General features: G+C 40.2%; 1 protein-coding gene across 1 annotated transcript in view; it reads left to right on the forward strand.

Moving 5' to 3' along the window:
• The first annotated feature begins 1524 nt into the window (after positions 1 to 1524).
• The window catches only part of PSD3 (pleckstrin and Sec7 domain containing 3), a 736339-nt gene continuing 714897 nt past the window's right edge, over positions 1525 to 22966 (forward strand). The window contains exons 1-2 of the mRNA XM_059384334.1: positions 1525 to 1668; positions 6753 to 6815. The gene's annotated coding sequence lies outside the window, so the exon portion shown is untranslated. The remainder of the gene's footprint in view (positions 1669 to 6752; positions 6816 to 22966) is intronic.

A 22966-nucleotide genomic window follows, 5' to 3' on the forward strand; every position in this document is an offset into this window, starting at 1 on the left:
ACTGGCCGCACATGCACCACCCTTTTCCACTTCCATGTTCTAGAGTGGCTGGCAAGCGCAGCTGTCAACCCAAGCCACTTGCGGCCCATCTTCATGTGCCTGCTCATTGCTGGCCGTTTTTCTTCGGTTCCTTTCCCTTTTCTCCAGTGCACCCTCAGGCCCTGGCTGGAAGGACCCCCTGTGCCCTTTTTCTGCATCCCCAGCTACTTCCAATAAAGTTGAAAGTACCCCTCTTCCAGTTCCAGATCTCACCCCCTCCGCCCCCAACTTCCCCGCCTCCACCCCCACTGCAATGCCAAGTCCTTCTGTCACACATGGCAGGCTCTCAGAATGCTTCAAAGACCACAAATGCCCAAAAGGGAACAAGCAGAGACTGTTGATTCAGAGCTTGCTTTGGCTAGGAAGTTAGTCACTGTCATGCCAAAGACAGACTCAAGGGTAGGCAAGGAGGGGGAAGACTTTATAGTGGAAAACAAGGAAGGCTTCAGGTGGGCCCCAGTTAGTCTGTTGACCTGGGTAAAGAAGACAAGTGATCAGTTGGGAAGCATATTTGGCTTTCTCTGGTTGGTTCTGAGTTGGAAGCTTTGCACAGACAGGGAAACATTAGGAGAGCTTGCTTTTATTAATCAAATCTTGACCTTTTTGGTCTGGCTGGTGCAGAGATCGTGGGTCAGTGTTCTATTTTTATATGGTCTGACCATGATCCCTTTGAATATTGTCACCCACCAGTCATCCCCTCGCTTCCTTTGGCCATCTTCCCAAGTAAAGGCTGTCATTGGGAGTTTCAATAGGAACTCACCTTCCAAGATGCTGGGGTTTAGCATTTTTTTCCGAGAGAAAAAGCTCCAGATGGTACACCTGGTCCATGTAGCCTGTGCCCAGGGCTGTGTTTTTTAGGCCTTCAGCTCTGTGATGCAGAAGGGTAGTGGACCTCTTTAAGTTTTAGAACTGTGAAACTAGCCCAGCTCTCTTAGTTCTATTGCAGGGCAGTCAGTGCTTACCCCAAACCAAATATTGTCTGTATATGCATTACATTCTCAGGAACAGTAACTAAAAAACTGAGTACACACCACAGGCAAGATCCACCACATTGGATGAGGTAGGGTGTGGTGGACATTCTGTGGCCACAGCTTTGGTATTTATCCAGTTTCTGTATTCACACAGCTCCAAATTCACTTTTGTTATGGTCTTTTTTCTGTGTCTGAATGACCACCAGGGTATAGGAAAATATGTTACACTTTGTTACCTGGAGCCTTGGAACATCTTACACAACCTTGCATCCTTGAGGAATGATGTTTCGTCTTCATCTTTCCTCTCTCTCCCCGCATCTGGTTAGCAGCAACTGACAGTCCACTGGTGATTCACTGGATGCTATTTCGTTTGTTCAGTCAGCTGTTTATTAATCTGTAACTTCCTGTTAAGATGCAGGGTGTGCTTTTTAAAGAAACCTTACACAGCACAAGTTTTATTTTGGGACTGGCTGTACTAATATAAAAAGAGGATCTGGGAGAGGTACTTAGTCTTGGAAACTTTTTTTTCAGCAAAATTTTATGGGCACTTACCATGTGCCTGGCACTGTTCAGTGCACTGTAGTGCAGGAATGAATGAGATAGTTCAGCTTCCAGAAGTTTACCATTTACTCCAGGGAGACAAGCATAAGAAAGTGTGGTAAGTACAACCATAGACGTGCAAGGTATGGCGTGAGGCAAAGGAGGAACTGGAAAATTCCAGGGAAACAGAAGGGTGAGAAAGTTTTTGTAGTAGAAGCTCTAGAAGGCAATCTAGGAAAAATGTCCAACAAAGATGTCAAAGATGTGACCAAAATGGTGACAGTATAAAAGGACAGATTGGACAAGGAAGAGCTGGAAACTAGGCAAATTATTCGAAGTTTATTTAGATGGCTGTTAAAATGATTTAGGCAAGAGATGATAAGGGCTCAACTGAAGACTGAAAGAGAGGTTGCAGAAAAGATTTGAGAGAATTTTTTACAATGGTGTGGGACAGTGGGAGGTGAGGAAAAAAAGATTTGAGCAACGGTTTTTATTTTGGTATTTCATGTTGCCTTTAAATAGAATGGGAAAGAAGGAGAGCAGGTGAGTTGGGTGATGGCCATGGAAACAATGGGTTCACTTATGGACCTGTTGATATTCAGGTACCATGTGAGGACATCATTCGTTCATAGCAGATCATCAGCAGACCATCTTTAATAATGTACCATGATTAGGTAACCCAAGATTTCTGCTAAAGATGTCCGAGGGTCTAGCTATTGTTCCTGGATGTCTATAGTACATACTTGTTTCTGCTCTCTGATTTCAGACTGTGTATTTTACATTTACTTAAAAGTTGCTGCAAAAATTTGGTGAATATCTGTGAAAGGCAGGGTCCAAATTAAGAGTACATTTTCATAGACTTCACAAAGATGTATGCTAACCTTGCTCCCAGTCTTCTAGAACTCCCCAAAGTATAAGACTATCCTACTCCAGAAGACTTACAGAAAGCTGGGGCTCTTTAATTTATATCTAAATCCTGAAGTGACCCATAGCCAGACATGACCAGCTATAACCCATGTCTGTTAGACTAGCAGTCATTAAGACAACATGCAGTTTTAGGCTATGGGGATTATAGAAGTAATATATTGTATTCATTTAGAGACTTTATGGCCAAGCTGAGGAAGAAATGATTAACAAAATTAAACAATGAGAGAGTATTATAGGACAGAATGTAATTCAGTGCTATATTATGGGTTAGAGACTTGGATACTGAACAGTTTTAAAGTATGCACAATACCTTCTCTTATCTGTATAACACTCAGCAGCTTACCAAATCTTTGTAACACACATTCAATCTTTCTTAGGATCCTGGGAGGTTGATAGAAGGCAGATATTAGTATAATTGTTCACATTTCCATATGTAGAAATAGGCTCATAGGAGTTAATTATATTTCCCAATTCTCCCAGCAAAAGCAGCAAAGCAGAGTTTTGAACGCAAGTTGGCCAACCTAAAATCCAGTGGGAAGGCAAGTTCGTCAAATCCAATGGGAAGCTTGTGTTATTTCATGGAGTAAATGAGACTTGAATTGGGTGTTGGAGGATTGAATAAAATTTGAAGAAATGGAAAGGAAATGAGAGTATTTTGAATGGGATAAATACTGTAAGGAGAAGACAAGAAGCCAAGAAGGTGATAGTGAAAAAAACAGAGGGGAGTGGGTGAAGTCAGATTGATGGGGCTTTACGAAAATGGTGCTTTGAGAGCCAGGCCAGGAGTTTATGTTATATGTAGGGTTTCCCTAGAAGTCAGTGAGCTGGATCGTGGCATAAGGGAAGATCCATATAACAGTGTGCGGGTGTACAGGGAGGATTAAAACGGGGAGGTCCCAGAGGTGGGAAGGCCATCTGGGGGGCTTCGTGGTGTGGCTACAAGGAAGGGCCTGGAATGGGGTAGAAAGAGTTCGTGTAAAATGAAAATAAAGGGGTTAAAAAGAGAGAGTTCAAAAAGATGACATAGTGCTTATTGAACATGAGAGATGGAGAAAGTGAAAAAAATGGAAGAATTCCAAATTTCAAATAACTAGTTTCGTGGCCTCAGACAAGTCACAGGATCTATCTGAAGACAATGTGATGGCCAAAGGTGACAGCAACCCCTACCTCACAGGTGACTGAAACTTATGTGTGTGTAGAACTATTGGATTAATCAGCTGCTTTAATGATGAGAGGCAATTCTTAAATGTCGAGAAAGATACTCTCAATAATATTACTGAAAATAATGAAAAATTGGGAAATATCTACATGTTCTACAATGGAGGAAGAAGTAAATAAACTATGATGGTTATGTGGAAATTAAAATCACATTTGTCCAACATGAGGATAAAACTATTTCAAATATAAAGGTAGGTAGAGAAAACAGAACACAATACTATCTGAATATTATTAAAAAATAAGTATTTGGGGCGCCTGGGTGGCTCAGGTCATGATCCCAGAGCCCCGCATCAGGCTCTCTGCTCAGCGGGGAGCCTGCTTCCTCCTCTTTCTCTGCCTGCCTCTTTGCCTACTTGTGATCTCTGTCTGTCAAATAAATAAATAAAATCTTTTAAAAAAGTAAGTATTTAATAGAAAAAAGGACTGAAAGGAAACATTAAGAGTGATTATATTTGGCTAATGGTAATGTGGCTGATTTGTATAATCACTTTTGTACTTTGTACTTTTCTGAAATTTCCAAATTTTGTATAATGAAGCTTTTTCTTTTCTAATAAGAAAAAATATTTAGGAAAAAAGAAAAAAATGAGATCTGCCACTACTGCTTAAAATCTTTAAATGTGTTGTGTCCCTTCTGTTTAAAAATAAAATATAGGGACACCTGGCTGGTTCAGTGGGTTAATCGTCTGCTTTTAGCAGATGATTAGTCATGATCCCAAGGTCCTGGGATCCAGTCCCATATCCGTCTCCTTGCTCAGCATGGTGCCTGCTTCTGCCTCTGCCTGCTGTTCTCCCTGCTTGTGCTTGATCTCTTGATCTCTCTCTCTGACAAGTAAATAAATAAATAAAATCTATATCTATCTATCTATGTATAGAATAGGTACATCCTTCTCTATCAGACTTGGAAAATATCAGTGGAGTGGAATAGCTTTGAAGGAGGGCCAGAGATAGAGACGTGACCTTCATGGGAAACTGGGAATAGAGCTGAAAAAGATTCTAGTACTCCGCTCACAGAGCAAAGATGTGTGCCTTTAAAGAAAGAATATCAGAATCTCTCTCTGTAAGGTAGTTTGATTTTTGGAAAATGCTTACAGCTCAGATAAATACAAAACCAGATAAATACAGCTCCAGAAGTAGAAAAGAACAAGTTATTTCACAATTGCAAACAATGCTTCATCATGCAAAGTATTTCATTATGTTTGCCAACCTGAAGGAGACCTTGGCCAGGACTCCTCTTGGTTTTCCACTAGGACTGCAAAATGTTTTTATTGACTGTGCATTCAGACACAAGTGGAAATTGACTGTCTTGTGCGTTATAGAACACGTGTTAAGAGTTTTTAATACGCATTTGTATAACTAAACAAAATACTTCTAGGAAATAAGACCACAAATGTGCCCTCGAGGAACATAATTGAAGACCAGTAGAATAATTCTTAGAATCTTGATATTGGTAGGAATCCGTGAGAGTTCCTAGCTTCATGCTCAGTAAACAGATAACATGACAGGAGAGGGCTATTTATCTGAAGCAATATGAAATGTTACCAGGTTATTTCACACGACCTGGTACTATCGCTTCAGTCAACCCATGGAATTATCTGTGGCAGGCAGAGAAATTTCTGGCAGGTAAGCTCCTGACACTTGGAGCCATCCTTCGGTTTATCTAGGAATTTACTTCACATTTACCTTTGTGGTATTGTTTTCACTAAATATATGCTAGATCAGGGAACTCTTCTCAAATAGTTTTTTCTCCTTCCTACGTTTCTATTGGCCTTGCTGTGTTTCCCATCGCTGTCTGTTCTGGATGTCTCTCTGCCACGTAAGAGGCAAAGCACACTAAGGTCTGCAGGAAGAGGTCAGAGTTCTCTAAATACAAAGGTCCCTGAACCCCCAAAACGCCAAATCTGAAAAGATTCAGGGTACAACCTGTCTGTCTGGTTTTTCTTTAGGATCAGCTTCTTACTAGACTTCGGGTAGACTCAGCTATGCTAATTTTCTTGGCTGTGCTCACGTGCTCACATTTGTAAAAACGGCATAAAAGAAAAGAAACAAGCGTAGCAAACGTGGAACAACTTTCCCACTACCACTTGCCATCTCCCAGTGTTTGTGAATTTTGCCTGCATTTTATGCTGCCAAGTGGACAAAACTGCTTCATGCAGAGTTGGACATTTTTCCCCAGTTGTATGATATTTGTCTATATAGGTTGTCAAGTTAAATACTGTAAGACTGTTTGCTTATGATATCACCGTAGATGATGCCAGAAACCTTAAGAAAACAAAAATTCGCATGTCAATGGTAATTTTTTAAAAGTTAGACCTCAGGAGAGTATATTTGCTCCTTTAAAAATGTCTCACGAGAGGCAATTAAACACTGCTGGGAAGGAAGGGGATGGTCGCAGAACAGGAACTTTATGGCCTTACTTGCAAAAATAAAATAATTAGGCCTGAGATGGCTTTTCTATTGTCGTCCTGTCACCCTGTAGTTTTATTTGAATGACTGTCAAAATAAATGACAAGTTATCACACTGTATATAATCAGTGTGACATCTGGGGCTCCATAAGAGGCCACTGTTTCTCTAACTTTAGCTAACCAGTGCACTTCCTGTAGCATACTTCGGCTTAATTGTCAGAGCCAAAGGATCTGATTACCCTTGGATTGTTTTAGAATCTCTCTCTCTTTCTCTCTCACAGCTAGCAGAAATGTCTCTTGCTGCACTTACCTCATTCCAGCATTGAAAAAGCCTATTCTTTTGACAAATATATACAAGCAAAGAGCTAATGGGGTAGCTCCATCTATTTGAAGAAACATTTAAATTCTTCTGTAATTGATTCCTAATTTGCTTGGTATGTGTACATTTTACACCTTTTCCTTGACAAGTAAGCCAAGATTGTGTGGTGGTTTTCATCGTGGCCTGAAGTGTAGAAGAGAAGGAGAATGAGGAAGAAAATATTTTTCAGATTTTACAGAGAGAAGGACTGAGATTTTCAATCTGTTGTGGAATCCACTGGAATAAGCGAAGTCACTCACGCCAGGCAGCTTCACTGAACGCATTTTATACTTTAGGTTTCTGACACAATCTCAGAGCAAAGAGGAACCTCTCCAAGGACCTAACCAGATGCAAGCCTGGTAAGTCACTGACTAGCACGGAAATTTTCATGCGGAGCAAAACACAACGAGTAAGAATATGTTTTAGGAGCAAACGTTGGGTCCTATAAAAAATGCTGTCCTTTTTACAACCAGGAGTGTATAAGAATAGCAATTCTTTCATTGGGATGAGGTGATTTGAGGTATTTTTGCAAGGCTACTTTGCACTATGCTTTCCTTGGAAGGAAGGAGACAGAAAAGGATTCTTAGTGTTTTTTTTTTTTTTTTTCTTTTTTTTTTTTTAGATTCTTAGTTTTACCATCAGAATCTGCTCTATCAAATCAGATGGCCAGTGGCTGGGTGTTTGAGGCTCCAGGCAGGTTGATGACCTGTGAATCATGCTTTTATTTCAGTATGCTTTGAAATACTGACTGAGGCCGTGATCGTATAGTGGTTAGTACTCTGCGTTGTGAAATACTGACTGATTAGATAAATAGAGTTTTCGTGAACATAAACTGAAGGATAATTTTATTGGAAAACTCAAGTTATATCTTGATTTTAGATCTAGTTCCGTGTGTTTAAAAAACCTTGCTTTCTGTCCTGTATTTAATAATATCTTAGGTGTTGAAGAGGTAAAATCATAACCAAAGCATTGAGTTGATGACAAATAAGTTATAAATAAAACGATAACAGCAAAAATATTAGAATAAGATATGTATTTCCACAGAAAAGCCGGACATTTAAACTTTAAAAAACGGAGGAAAGACAAATTTTTACTTTCCATTTATCCATAGAAATTGCCTTTATTTTTGTAATGAGACCCACTAGGCTGGCCTTCATATGGTCCTTTGCCCTCAAGAAGCAAATACTGATCTGTGAAACAATTGCAGTTTGTTAAATGTCAAAGAGAAACTTGTTAACCAGATAACCAATTGCCATGCCGAGCTGTTGCCCAACACAGGAAGTGTCAGTCTTCCCTTTAAGGACAACTGGTGGCTACACAAAATGCATAGTTTATAAATAATTAGGAAAAAAAGATTACAAAGCATGCCGCTCACGTGGCACTTCTTCTAAAAAGAAGAAATGTGACCAGCAGTGTCATTAATACAAATGATTAAGTAACAGTGTGTTAGAAAACTGTGAATGCAGACAATTTCAGCCTAACTCCATAATCTCAGATAGATGCATAGGAGTGAACTTTCAAGGACAAGAGTTGGGGGAGGGGAGTCAAGGTTTGAGATAATTTTTGAAGGTGTGGATTGAAAAGACCAGTTTTCCAGAAAGAATTCCTGCAGTGACGAGATGGGATTCTTCGCCCCCCGCACACCCCCCCCCCCCCCGTCTCTGTCCTGGGAATTTCTTTCTCTTCCCTGAGATGAGGGCAGGAATGGAGGCCTCTGCGTCTCTTCTCTGGATGCTCTTTTTCTTTGAAAAGGAGGAAATTAAATTGCCGGACCAAGTTAGAGAAGCCCTTAGGGGTTTTGAAGACTCTAGTGGAAAATCAGAGTACTAGAAGACTTGGATCCCAGGAAGGGAGGGATGTGGTTCTGATGATCAAGGCAAAGAGAGAAATTGGGAGCTTAAAGTCAAGTCGGTGCTGACTTAAAAGCAGAATGGGGCAGCTTGAAAGGAAGGAATCACGAAAGAATCAAGACTCTGAGTTGATGCGCTGTGGGTGCTGGCCATGGCCACGGTGGACTAAAGGTTCTGTAGCAAATCGGACAAACTCTCTTTCCAATGCTGCAGGTATGCGTACTCTAGCTAAAATATTATGTTGTGGATTAAAAGTTATCTTAAGAAACCTTCTATTCTGACTCCCCTGTTCCATGCACACAGAAAGGAAAGCTTGTGGCACAATAAACCCAGAACCATACAAGGAAAGAAACTGGAGAAATTAGCTAAATTGACACAGTTCAGAGTCAGCAGAGATGTCTAACGGCCTTGTCACACTTGACATGTCCCAAACTCTATCCCTACATCTTTGTCTGAAACTTTCTCCACTAATGACATCTTCATCTTTCCCGGAACTTCAAGGTCACTCTTGAGTGCTTTTTCTCTCACACCATACATTCAACCCTTCAGGAAGTTTAGTCAGCTCTGCCATCAGAAATATTCTGAACCTGACCATTTGGTTCCAGCCTCTGTAGCTTCCCACCTGGACGATTGTGGTAGGTGCTCTCTCTCCTTATCGCGTGGCCCCTCCCTGTCTGTCTTCAACACAACAGCCAGAATAACCATGTTGAAGCCCAAGTCAGATCACATTACCCTGCTGCACTCGACAAACAAAAAAACAAAGTGAATGAAAAAAATCTCTCCTTGATTAGTATTAGGAAGGCAAGAGCCATTATTTATGTGGTATGTGTCATTCACCTGGGAAAGGGAAGGAGGAAGAGAAGGAAACCGGCATTTTTTGAGAGTCTACAGTGGAGTTTGTGTAAAGGAACTTGTATAGTGCTTCTTGCACACCTGGCACTCATTACGAGATAGCTATTTTTATTTTATTTAATTTTTACTGATTTCATGAGGTGGATATTATAGCCCCTTTTTGTCAGGGAAGGAAACTTTGGCTCAGAGAGAGGTAGAGACTGTAGGGTCACTTGACTAGTCGTGGGGGAGCAAGGATTCAATCCCAAGGCCACACCCTTTCCTCAATCCTATTGCTCCTCTGTGATCTTTAGAAAGGACCCCCAGGACCTACAGCAGGTATAAATATGCATACGGGTATGCATTATTCACCACAGACATGGGTAGGAAGGAAACTGGCAAAAACTGTCCCCGGTGCCTCTTAATGTCTTTTTATAATTCAACTGCCAAGTCCTTTGCCTCACTCCCGGACTCCCATTCAGGGCCTCATATTTTCAGATGTCCTTAACCTCAGTAGTCATCATTCCGCTGTTCAACCTGCCTGAGCGTCAATCTTCTCATCTGTAAAGCTGAAATCATTATATCCCCTCCTGGATTCATTATGAAGATTAATTAAGCAAGAATAAAAGTCAGCATTTATTGAGTGCCTGCTCTATTCCAGACAGTACTATTTTAAGCACCTTTTGTGGATTACTTTATTAATCCTCACAACTACCCTATGAAGTAACTATACTTACTATCGTTGTGATCATTTAATGAGTGAAGAAGCTGAATGTCAGAGATTAAATGACCTGCCCAAGGTCACCCAGCTAACAGCAAAGATTCAGACCAGGGCAGTCTGACTCTGTGGACCTTTTGAGCTATTTCCCCTATGCTTCTTATTCATAAAACAAAGATAATCTCTAAATCATAAACAATATTAAAATAATCATAAGACAATAATAAAGAATAGCTATAATTTACTAAATGCCAATTGTGTAAAACAGTGTGCTTGCTCCCCTGCACTGGTCCCTCTGTAGGCTTCCTGCATCGCACAGAGTTATTACAAGGATAAATGACATGACAAGTGCTTGCACATTATAGAGGATGAATAAATATTGTCTGCTTTCCACCCAGAGGTAACCAGTATTAATACTTTGACACAGAAACGTCTAGACATTTTTCTATAATTATTTATAAATAAATAAGTAAATATGGATTACATTGTACATCCAAAATATGAACATTTTACATGTCAATAAATATCCATCAACAACATGCTTTCTCAGTGAATTTCATATCATCCCAAGTCAGCAAATAGTCTTGGGGGTCTTGGGACAGGAAAAAAATCTAGATATTGCAATGGTTTGTGACTCTCTCTGCCTTTCTAAATATATTTTATTTTTTGTTTTTAAGGAAGGTTCTGCACCATGTGTTGTTAATTTGCAGAGGGTTATTTCATATTTTTCTCTCAAGAACTGAATCTTTTAAAATTTACATGAAGTCTTTAGTTGGTTTCTTTTCAAACACTTGGCATGTACTGAGTAGACCCTCACCGGGGAAAAAATCCCCACTATTAGAGTGACAGACCATAGACCTGGCCTGGGCTTCTGAAGCTGCTTGGTTTCTTCACGGTGTGCTCCTGGAGTTGGCCCATAGTTTGACTGAATACCATGCCATCCCCACTGATGAAAGCTTTCATTTCCAAGACCTGAATCTCAAGACTGTATAATCAGCACGGTGTGGTAAAATGTTACAGGATTTTACAATTTTTATAAAGTGCTGCATTTTGCAACTATTACCAAGAAAGCAGACTGTGACTCACACAGTTTTACTGGAGGCGAGTTCATGAATAATATGATCTCAACAATATTTTGTTGGATGAAGTATCAGCAGAAACTGATAATCTAGAGTTTGAGAAATCTGTTTAGGAGACACTCATAAACATGAAGTCCCTGTACAGTTTATGTCTCGTGTTTAGCCTTGAGGTTTGTTCTATCCCATATACATACATACGTCTGAAATTTTGATAAGGAGATTTTAGGTCACCACAATCCCTCCTCAGTTTTTTTTTTTTTTAAGATTTTATTTATTTATTTGAGAGACAGACAAAGATAATGACAGAGAGCACGAGTGAGAGAGACAAGCAAGCAGGAATGGGGAAGAGAGGAAGAAGCAGGCTCCCTGCCGAGCAGGGACCCCGATGTGGTGCTCCATCCTGGGACCCTGGGACCATCCCTGTTCAGTTTTAAACAGGAGTACATTTTTAACTTTCAAATGACTTCTCAGGAAGCACACACATACACACACACACACACGCACGCACACACACACACACACTCATAGATTTCTTAGGCAGAAAATACAGACCAACCATCACAACAGATAATCAATATTTTCTTAATCACTCTTGAAATGATAGTAAGAGCAGTTAACATTTTTTAGTGCTTGTTTACTTATGGTCACTTCCTTAAGGGCTTTATGTTAAATGTAATTAATTTATATGAATCCTAGTTTTCACAAATAACTTATGAGGTAGGGACTTAAAATAATGATTGGAAATAAGAAATTTATCTCAAATAAATGCATTTTGAGAAGAATAAAATTGTTTTAATGTACTCATGTGTGAAAATGGGCATAGTCAACAAATCTAATGCAGGGAAAATAATGGAATGGATAACAAAGTAGCTTAAATTATTTTTTCCAAAAATATAATTTAAGAAGTCATTGGATAGCTGAGCTAAAAACATTTTTTGGATATTGTTTGATCTTAAAATTTTCAGGAAAAAAGCTTGGCCCATTTAAGAAGTCTCTTAATCATTTCATGATCTATGTCAGTCAAATTATAATGCTGTATGCCTTAAAGTTCTACAGTATTGTATATCAATTGTTATCTCCATAAAACTGGAAAAGAAAAAACAAGTCTCTTAGGAGTAAGAGTCTCAAGGTTAAGCAAAGAAATATTTGATGCAGCATAAATTTGAAAATAAAGAAGGAATGCATTCCTAGGAGGTTAGTAACTTAGTTGCCAGGGCAACTCTTTTATGATAAAACAAAGGAAAGACAAAGGAAAATGTAGTGTATGCTATGGGTTTTGTTCTTGTTCCCTACTTTGTTCTGCTAGACATAAGGAAGAGAACACTTAGGGTTTTCAAGCAGAGGGGAAAAAAAGTAACTTTCTCCTAGAAAAGAAGATTCAGGGATTTTAGAGTCCTTGAATAATTAAGACTTCGATACAGATAAAGTTCTACTAATTAGAATAAAGAACAATTAGAGGGCTGATAGAGCAATAAGCTTTCTTGTCCAGCAAGATTGTTGCATATATGTAATATACATAACAGACAATTGCCCATGTCTTGGGCAATTTCTGATCTTAAGAAAAGGCTCAGTGAGTCCTTCTTAAAGTCAGAACTAAACTTGAATTCTAGTTCAGAGTATCCAAATATACCTGGATGTTTGAGTTTCTTTAAATCTTGCTCTGTATCAGGTTATGTACTTATGCAAGAGTTAATAAATATTCTCCCCTCGCCCACTCTATTTTCTAGAAAAGAATAATTGTCCGGATTGTAACTAAGTGTATTACTTCTTGGCTGTAAAATCGGTATTGCTCACCTGCGTATCCAGACCTCATCACTTTTCACCTGGGGCAGTTTGGCTTCCCTTTTGGAAACATAATTAGTGTTCTGTGATAACATGTGCATACTCAAACCTTTTGGGATAGCACACATTTTAGGTATAATATTTTATAAAGGATTGTATACATATTGGGTCAGTGTCTACGTGGTAACCTGAATAATGTCCCATTTCTACTAAAACCCTAGTTTAGCACTTCCTGTTTTCTGAGCTTTGTAGGAAGCAGCCAGAAAGCAGTGTATGTTACCTGAGACGTGTTTGTTTCATTTGGCTTTCAATGTAGTTTGGCATCGTCTTCCTTTTTCCTTGGCAGAAACTGGAAATTAGAGCCTTGAAGGGGATTTAAATGCAGCACTCGGGGCAGGAGCCTGACTAGCAAGCTGCCATTGACATTGACACCCGAAGTAAGGTTATGACAAGGTTTCTCAACACTTGGGACTGGAAGAGTCCAAGAGTGAAGGTAAACATTCACCTTGCTTTGGACTGATGTTACTTTTAGTCCCCTGTGAAACTGAGATGACCATGTCCATGTTCAGATGGTCTCAATTAGCTGTGGTTTCTCTTTCAGGCAAAAGTGGTGCCAATTAGCATTATTTCTTCCCCGGCCTGAATAGCTCTTTTTTTCTTTCTTTTAAAGTGCCATTTTACGAGGAGATGTAATGAGGGGAGAAAGAAGCTTACATACATAAGCTTTTTCTTTCTTCTTTAAGCTTTGCTCCAGGGCCGAGGCAGGGTGGGGGGGGGGGGCAGTGTCCATAACATCTCTATGTAAACTCACTTTATTTCTATTTCATCGCCAATAGCCATGCTTGCTCTTAGAGAGAGATGGCTTCCTAGCTTATTCAGAAAAGAAGCCATGAGGGACCTTCATGCCTTAGTTTCACTCTTGTCTGCTTCCAAAGTAACCATATGTTTACCCATCTTATTCTCCCTCCTATCTTAGAGGAAAAGAAAGCCTTCATTTCCTTTTAAAGCCAATTCTTTTCATCTTTGCTAATGACCTTTCTCTTTTCCCCTCCTTTCCTGGGATTTAATTTCTAATTTTTCTACTCTCTCTCTTCTAGATTTTCTTTCTCCCTGCCTATAAATGTGTATGAGTCTCAACCTTGCACAAAATGCTTCTCTAAGGTCACACACTCCATCAGTTATCCCCCCTTTCCTCTGCTTGGTTTCATTGTCAACTTCTTCTTCTTCTTTTTTTTTTTTTCCAGAGAGAGAGACAGTGAGAGTGAGAGAGAAGTGAGAGAGAGTAAAAGCGCAAGTGAGGTGAGGGGAGAGGGAGAAGCAGACTTCCCACTGAGCAGGGAGCCTGATGCAGGACTCAGTCCCAGTACTCCAGGATCATGTCCTGAGATGAAAGCAGGTGCTTACCCAACTGAGCCACCCAGATGCCCCTCATTGCCAACTTCTTCACAGAGTTTTCTACAATTACTACTTTCTCATCTCACAAGTACTTTTCAACTTGGTTTCCATTCTCTTGACTCAATCGAACTTGTCACAGCGAAAGTCATCCCTGGTTTCATATCCAGTGTCCTTCTGAGTTGTCATGTAATTGGACCTCAGCACAACTCTCCCTTCTGACACTCCTCCCCTGGGTTTGTGAAGCAGCTCTCTTCTCCCTAACTAATCTCACCATTAAATGTCCCCCATGGTTCAGCCCTGGCATTGATATTAACTGAGGCTGAGGAGGTGGGCTTGGCAATGGCTCCTACCATGTTCTGTCCAGTGACACTTTAAGGCATAGATTAGTCTTGGGTTCCATTTTCTATTCTTCCTTACAGTATTACAGAAATTAGAATGTTTCAAAAATATTTAACACTTAAATCCCAAAGTTGCTCTTTTTGTTTTTCTTCTGTCTCACCCTAAGAAAGGAAGGAAGTTACCTTTGCTGACAAAGGCCTTGGTCATTCTCTTTGTCATATACTGGCTAATTGAAATGGTGAATCAGAACCAAAGAGGGTCTTTATGAAATATGTGAAAACTTAGATAGTTCTTGCGTCTGGGTTCCTTGGATTAAGTCAAAATGACAGTTTGCTCTACATGGTGCTGTGGTGAGTCCATGTACCTCTGAGTCTGATTTCTCAGTGGAAGATATGGCAGCACAGGCCATTCTAATAGAGGGTCAATGAGTCAAGGTTTTGTTGTTGTTGTTGTTGTTGTTTTGTTTTTGTTTTTAAGTTATTATTTGTTTGGGGCACCTGGGTGACTCAGTCAGTTAAGTGGCTGCCTTTAGCTCAGGTCATGATCCCAGGGTCTTGAGATCAAGCACCATATCGGACTCCCTGATCAACAGGGAGCCTGCTTCTCCCTCTCTTCCCAGCTCATACTCTCTCTCGCTATCTCTGTCATCTCTGTCTCTCCTTGTCTCAAATAAATAAAATCTTTAAAAAAAAATCCTGCAAGTGCTGTGGTATATTGTGGATTTTTAAAAAATGTTTTATTTATTTATTTGAGAGAGAGCAAGAGCAAGCTATATTGGGGGGGGGGGTTGAGGAGCAGAGGGAGAGGGAGCAGCAGGTTTCCCACTGAGCAGGGAGCCTGACATGGGGCTCCATTCCAAGACCCTGGGATCATGACCTGAGCTGAAGGCAGAGGCCTAAACCACTGAGCCACCCAGGTGCCCCTACATAAAGTATTTTTTTTTAAAGATTTTATTTATTTATTTGACACAGAGAGAGAGAGATCACAGGTAGGCAGAGAGGCAGACAGAGAGAGGGGAAAGCAGGCTCCCTGCTGAGCAGAGAGCTCGATTCTTGACTTGATCCCAGGACCCTGAGACCATGACCTGAGCTGAAGGCAGAGGCTTAACCCACTGAGCCACCCAGGTGCCCCTTATGATGAGTAAGTACTATATCTTTTATTTAGAAAATGGTGGTTACTTATTATGCGATATCTCTTTGTCATGGCATTGAGAAATGTCTAGGAAATCACCCAGTGAAGCTTTCCTATAGTTTCTGGGTATATTCCCTTGAAGATTTCTCCAAAGTTAGGGATCCATTTATGCTACAGATTTGTTTGTGGAGGCTGCTGTAGTTACTTGCTTACTTCTCATTTCAGCAAAGTCTTTCTTTTCTACTGTTTAAATTTTCTACTCTTCCTTCTTGCTCATGAGAATATTTTGCTGGAAACTATTAATAACCCTCCCAAAACTGCATGTTCAACCTTCTTCTAAAGAACAGAGGAAACAGACAACAGAAGTTGTGCACATACCAAACTGAAAGAGAAAAACACAGAAAGTAGCAAAGAAGCCTGAAATAAAGCATAAGACGTATCTCACAGCAGTATAGGAAGGCGAGCAGAGAACTATCACAGAAGCTCTAGGAATTTCAAAGACCCTCTCCGGCACTGTGGTACCAGTAAAGAGGGAAACTGATCCCCCCGGATAGGTAGTTGGGAGTTTTAGAGTTTCAAAATTCATTTAATATTGCACCATTCACAGGTAGGTGCAATAAAGCTTATTTCTAGCACTTATTAAAAGCTCAGTGTACTGGAGTTTTTTGTTTTTTTTTTTTGGAGGAACTAAATGTATTGATTTTCTCAGGCTCAAACAGTCCTTCAGTTTTCCTTTTTTTCAGACATAACTTTTAGAGGAATGTGAACACTTCTGATAATTTTCTGAGGAACATTTATTTACAGTCACCCTTTCAGGTTGTAAAGAATTATCTGGAGACTCTAATCTTTTTTTTTTTTTTTTTAAGATTTTATTTATTTGTTTGAGAGAGAGACAGTGAGAGACAACATGAATGAGGAGAAGGTCAGAGGGAGAAGCAGACTCCCCATGGAGCTGGGAGCCTGATGCGGAACTCGATCCTGGGACTCCAGCATCATGACCTGAGCTGAAGGCAGTCACTTAACCAACTGAGCCACCCAGGCGCCCCTGGAGACTCTTATCTTTACCTTACTTTGTAGTTTTGTATATTCTAAACAGTCCAAGGGTGCATGCCAGAATAAAACCGCTTGAATTTAGAGTGGAAGTGCTTGGGTGGGAAAGGATTGATCATGCTAATGATATTGTACGTTGTTTGTTCTTTTCTTCCAGATCCCAAATATTTCCATCCATCTATACCCAAACAAAAAAGTTGCTTGTTTATTTTTGTTTAGTTTTGCTCCACATTTCTTTTTAATCAGAGTACTCACTAATTACTGTGGGAGTTTAAGTTACTCTTCTAATAAAATATCATCCAGAGTCTGAAACTATGTAACATCCACCCTTTTGAATAATCTACAATGTTTGCAACTCAGAAGCAAAGTTTTTCCAGGATCTAATGTTTCTTCAAAAGTTGAATGGCAAACAGCAGGGGATCTATCATTTCAGAATTCTCTTTCCAGTGGAATGAATCTAGGATTTATGCTTTAGATACATGTGAACACAGTTCCAAAATTATCCAACTCGCTGAAGAGCAGATGTGAGACCAGACAAAAGAATGTGCAGTTCAGTGGTTTCCTTTTGCTCAATTTATAATGATTTCTCTGTAAGCAGTAATAAATAATGACAATGTTTCTCTCAGACTTTGCCTTGAGTCAGAATCCGAGGGCTGGTTGCATACGGATTGCTGAGCCTCACCTCCAAAGTTTCTGATTCAGTGGTCCTGGGGAAGCCGGAGAATTTGCATTCTTAACGAGTTCCCAGGTGATGCTGATGCTACTTGTATAGAGACTGCACTTTGGGAACCACTGCTCTAATTATAATGTTACAGCATGATAATTATACATGGTAATTTAAATGAGTTTCTATTTTCATCTCTGCATATGCAAAAGAACCTGAAAGATTAATGTAGGAATTTCAATTTTTGGTGAAGAATACACACTGAGAAAAATGATATTTTATTCCCTTTATTCCTTCCTTTTATTCCGTATAACCTCAAAAGTATAACGTAATATGTATAAAACACCTGAGACAAATGAAGCCATCTTTTTCTCAGTGATTTGGTACTATGGAGCAACTCTCTGGTTTTGCCTTTGCAAACAGACCATGAGATTGACGTCAGATGACTCTTGCTGAGGCTGGATGCATTTATATACAAAACCTATCTCATTAGCAGTCCGGTTGCATTTTCAGTTCGGTTGGCCTGTTTGACACCACAATATTTAACTAATGGTCATCTGCCCTGGTGACAGGATTAAATCAGTACACACCCCTACAGCCAAAGCAAGTGTCTGTGGAAATTTTACCTTTGGAATTCAAATACAAATCAAATTCCCTGACTCGTTATTCAAAGAATAAGGACAAGCATGCCCCACAATGTGTTTTTATTGGTTTTGCCTCAGTTTTTAAACAAGTTTAAGTATTTACGGTTTTTGAAGACAGCCAGTCTTTTCTTTAAATATTCCTTTTGTGATATTTCAACTTTTTTAAAGAGCAAAGAAAGAAGAGCTTGAGGGCTCTGGCAAGCACAACTCACACACTATTAAAAAAGCAAGCGAAGGTGGCATCACCATAATTGAGCCATGGCTGTGGCTGTGGATGCCTGTCCATGGGGGCTGGTAGTCACATGCCGCAGGAGGAGAAAAAGCCCCATGGTGCAAGAGGACTGTGCTCCTATGGGACTGTTAATTCTCACGACTGCTGTACAGATGTTGAGGAAGAGCAAAGGGGCGGCTTCTAGTATTAGATGTGCATGGTAGCAAGGGTGCTTAAATATTTTTCTTTCCAAACAGTTGGTGTCCTACAACACGCAGCCTGAGTCTAAAAGAGCTATGCAATCCACTCTTATTTAGACCCGGGTCTATTTTAGCCAAGTGATCTTATGGAAAAACACGGGGAAATGTATCAACGACATTGCATTGGGTTATGATTGTCAAGCATGTTCTTTCTTTGGTCTGCTCCATCTGGGTTGCTCCCCTTCACCTTTCGGTGTAACAGCTGCCACCAGGGAAAGGCAAAGAGAGTCAAGGAAGTGCTTGTAGCCTTTGCCTCTTTCATGCTCTTCATTTTTTATCCCTTTTGTCATACCCCTTCTATTGCTCTCCTTTATCCCCTTCCCCTTCTAATATAGAAAATGGCTATAAAGTCATAGATGGGTTACCCCACTGCACATGAGAAACAATTCTTTTATTTTATTTTATTTTTAAGGTTTTATTCAATTTGAGAAATAGAACTTGAGCAGGGAGAAGAGCAGAGGGAGACGGACAAGTAGACTCGGTGCTGAGCACGGAGCCCAGCAAGGAGCTCCATCCCTTAACCTTGGGGTCATGACATGAGCTGAAACCAAGCATCAGATGCTTAGTGGACTGAGCCATGCAGGCACCCCACAGTCCTTTTATTTTATAAGTATGACTAGAATAGATCTAGTCTCAGTTATATTTTCTAGCTTATTCAATCTCACTGTTCTCCGTTTCTTTCTTTCTTCTTTTTTCTCGGTCTCAAATTTGAAGTGTCCCCTAGTTTTCTCACAGATTCTTAAGTTACTTTCTTTATTACTGAGTGGTGTGTGCTCAATACTAGTTTCTTCAAAATATAACTAAAAAATAGTGATCTGCACACATCACAGGTAAAAGCCAATAAATATATAATTTTTAATATTATCTGTGATTTTGGATTCTGAGACTGTTCTCCATAACAGATAACACAGTATATTGCCTCATACTTTTAATAGGCATTAGATTATTGACTGATTGATTGTCCTTCTGTCCTGTGAGTTTAATGATGCAAAAACTGAAAGACTGTGAGTGTGGATTTTTATAGTTGTTCTCAACCCAGTGGTTTATTTAGTAAACTGAATTATAGCAAAGTTTCTTAAGCTTGACAAAAGGATAAATTGGTTTTTTTTACAATCTCCTAAGGCTATAGTTTTATCATTATTTTTAAAAAAGATCTTATTTATTTATTTTGACTGAGAGAGAGACATCACAAGTAGACATAGAGGCAGGCAAAGAGAGAGGGAGAGAGCAGAGAGCCCGATGTGGGGCTCAATCCCAGGACCCTGAGATCATGACCCAAGCTGAAGGCAGAGGCTTAACCCACTGAGCCACCCAGGTGCCCTATAGTTATTACTATATTTTTTTAAAGATTTTATTTATTTGAGAGAGAGAGAGAGCAGGAGCAGGGGATGGGGCAGAAGGAGAGAGAGAAGAAGACGCCCCCACTGAGCAGAGAGCCTCATGGGGTTTGAGTGGAGGATCCTGGGATCATGACCTGAGCTTAGAGCAGATGCTTACCTGAATGATCCACCCAGGAGCCCTTATAGTTATTTTAAAACTATATCTTTTGAGAATACTAAGACTAAAGACCAGTAAGCAAACCAGTAAGTTGACAACTGAAATACATGGATTCAGTCTATTAATGGGTTGTTAACGAATAGCCAGTACAGCCACCAAACTCATATACTTGAGCTTGAGGTTAAAAAAAAAAAAAAGTGTTCTCTTTCTTTCCTAAGCATTCATATCTGGAACCACATAAACATCCCATAACAAATTCAACTTGTCTTCACACAATTTGTTACCTTGTTCTGGCTTGACATCATGTCTAAACAGAAACTGAAAAAGTAATGGCACAGAAAAATGACCAGCCATGGAGTTCTATCGTGTTCTGAAACTAAAGCTAAGCAAATCCTGAAGAGTGGAATGTCTCTCCTGAGACACCTTCTCGGGGACTGTTTAGATCTACCTCCCATACTCCCTGCTTGGGAAGGACGTGTCTCATGCCCTTCTGTGGAAAGGAGGCTCTGATTTAGGTACAGAGATTCAGACTAAGACTCTTTTCAGTAAAATCCCATAAGCCCTAAGAGCTCTCAGAGGTGGAGGAGGGAAGAGTCAGAATAGGCTGGAATTCTAACAGAAAAGATATTTTAGAGAATTGGGCTTCAGGTAAAGACTCAGGGATAATAAGGTCTTTGGGGCCAGGCTTCTCAAGCCAATCTGACTTAATTTGGAAGATAATGCCTATGGTACCAGCCTTTCAGAATTGTGGCTTGGGATCTTCATAACTTTGACTATGACTTGGCAGAATGAGGTAGGATGGTGGTAATATATCAATACATGTTTTCCAGTAGAAAGAGAAGTGAAATAAGCATGAAATCTTGAGTGTTTGGGGTTGGTGGAACACTTAAGACACTCAACAACTCCTTATTGATTGAAGTGTACCTTTTCAATCCAGAAAAAAAAAAAAAAAATCTGGTCTTCACTGTTAGATGGCCACTCCAGGAGGGGGAAATTAGAAAATCTATCGTTTTTTCCCTCTGGGCTCTAGAATAGGAAAAGACGGGGGCAGGCTGGTGGTGACAGAGAAGGAAAGGAAAGCTTAATCCTTCAAAGCATTTGTATCATATTTTTATTTACTGAAGATGCGTTAATGACAGCTGAGGAACGGTGAGGGTGGAGAGGAAAGAGCAGATTGTATAGGTTCGTTATGAGAGAATGCCACCAACACAGGAGCTATGTGCCAATCTTACAAAGGAAAGTAGCTGAAGATGCGGATTCTACAGGGAGACAAGTGAGGCACTCTCCTTGGGTACTTAGTTCATTGGGATGCCAAAACCTCAATCAGTAAGATAAATAATGTAGTAGACACAAACTACTTGAATTTTGTGCCTGAAGCAAGTGCCTCACTGCCCTTATCTAGTTCCACTGACAGACTCTCTAAATGCGTTGGACTAATCTGCTGTGAAAAGGGTTATAGAGGTAGATTTCTTAGGGCAGGGGCCAGGGAGGCAATCTTCAGTTGGCTTTCAACTTGTCATGGGGACATCTTAGATATACATACCATTGTGTCATGTGTAAGGAATTCAACAGGATCTTTGAAAATGGAACCCAGAAATCCCCTACTTTAAAAAAATATAGTTAGGAAATGTAAGCTTAACTTAATTATGAATGGTAGGGTGAATGGTGGCCTGGTGGCCCTCAAAAACTCCTGTCCATGTCATAATCCCTGAAACCCATGAATGTGACCTTGTTTGAAAACCAAAAACCAAAAACCAAAAAAAGTCTTTGCAGATGTAATTAAATGAAGGGTTTGGAGATAAAGAGATCATCCTTTGTTATCCTGGTGGGACCTAGATCTAATGACAAATCTCTGCTAAGGGGGAGACACGGGGAGACTATGCAGACAGGAGAGACAACAGGGAAGTGATGAGGCTGCAGTCCAGGAAGGAACCAGGGGAAGCTGAAAGGGGCAAAGCACTGATTCTCCCCTCAAGCCTTCCAGAGAGTGCATCCAGACCTGCACCTTGATTCTGGACTTGTAGCTTCCAGAACTGTGAGGGAGTAAGTGTCTGCTGAGTTAAGCCATCAAGTTTGTGGGAATGTGTTACAGCAGCCACAGGAAATTAACACAATGCAACAATGAACTGCCCAAAGATAGCATAGGTATCACAATTGTAGCATTACAGAGGTGCTCCTGGAGGAAGGCTGTCATCTTGAAGATTAGACTGGGGTGGGGGGCTTTAAGTAGCATGACAACATAATTTATTGGCCAAATGAGCGTGCTTTTGAGAAAGGAAGGGGTACTATTAATTACACCTGGACAATGAGCACAAATCCTGGAACGACCACCCTATGTGACTAAGGGATTACATTGTTAATTTCCAGCCAATCAGTGGTCAATGGTAGTTTGGTATTGGAGCCACAACCTCACTTCATTAATTAGAGATATTCAAGGAGTTCTAGCATATGGTGTTAACTAGATCAATTAGAGAAATGAGTACTGAGTGGCCTTTAAAGCAAGGTTTTTTGTTTTGTTTTGAAATATTTATTTTGAGAGAGAATGAGAGAGTGGGGGGAGGGGCAGAGGGAAAGCCCCTCAAGCAGACTCCCCACTGACCAGGGAGCTGAAGCGGGTTTGATCTCAGGACCTCGAGATCATGATGTGAGCAGAAATCAAGAGTCAGATGCTTAAGGGAGTGAGCCCTCCAGGTGATCTTGATGTAAAGGGTTTTATGTTGCAAAAATCACCAAGCAGACATATTTATAAAAGCAGGGAATCTGACTTTGGAAAGCTGGAGGGCCAGGAGTGCCTGTTTTGGAACGCTCATTAGCAGGCACTGCGGAGAGCTCCTGGGCAGGTGCGCCAGTGTCTTCAAGGCAGCGTAGCCGATACATTTGTGTGTGTTTATCATTAGCTGCAGCATTTGCCATCAGCCTGAGTTTCATGGTGTTTTAATTATTAAACAGCCAGAGGAGCTTCAGTATTTGGGCAAGAAAAGTAGAACAAAAAAATCTATTTTTCTAATACGAAGGGACATAGAAGATCTTTTTTTTTTTTTTTTTTTTAATTTTTTATT

The sequence above is a fragment of the Mustela nigripes genome, chromosome 18, assembly GCF_022355385.1.
Source record: "Mustela nigripes isolate SB6536 chromosome 18, MUSNIG.SB6536, whole genome shotgun sequence".
NCBI classification, from domain to species: domain Eukaryota; kingdom Metazoa; phylum Chordata; class Mammalia; order Carnivora; family Mustelidae; genus Mustela; species Mustela nigripes.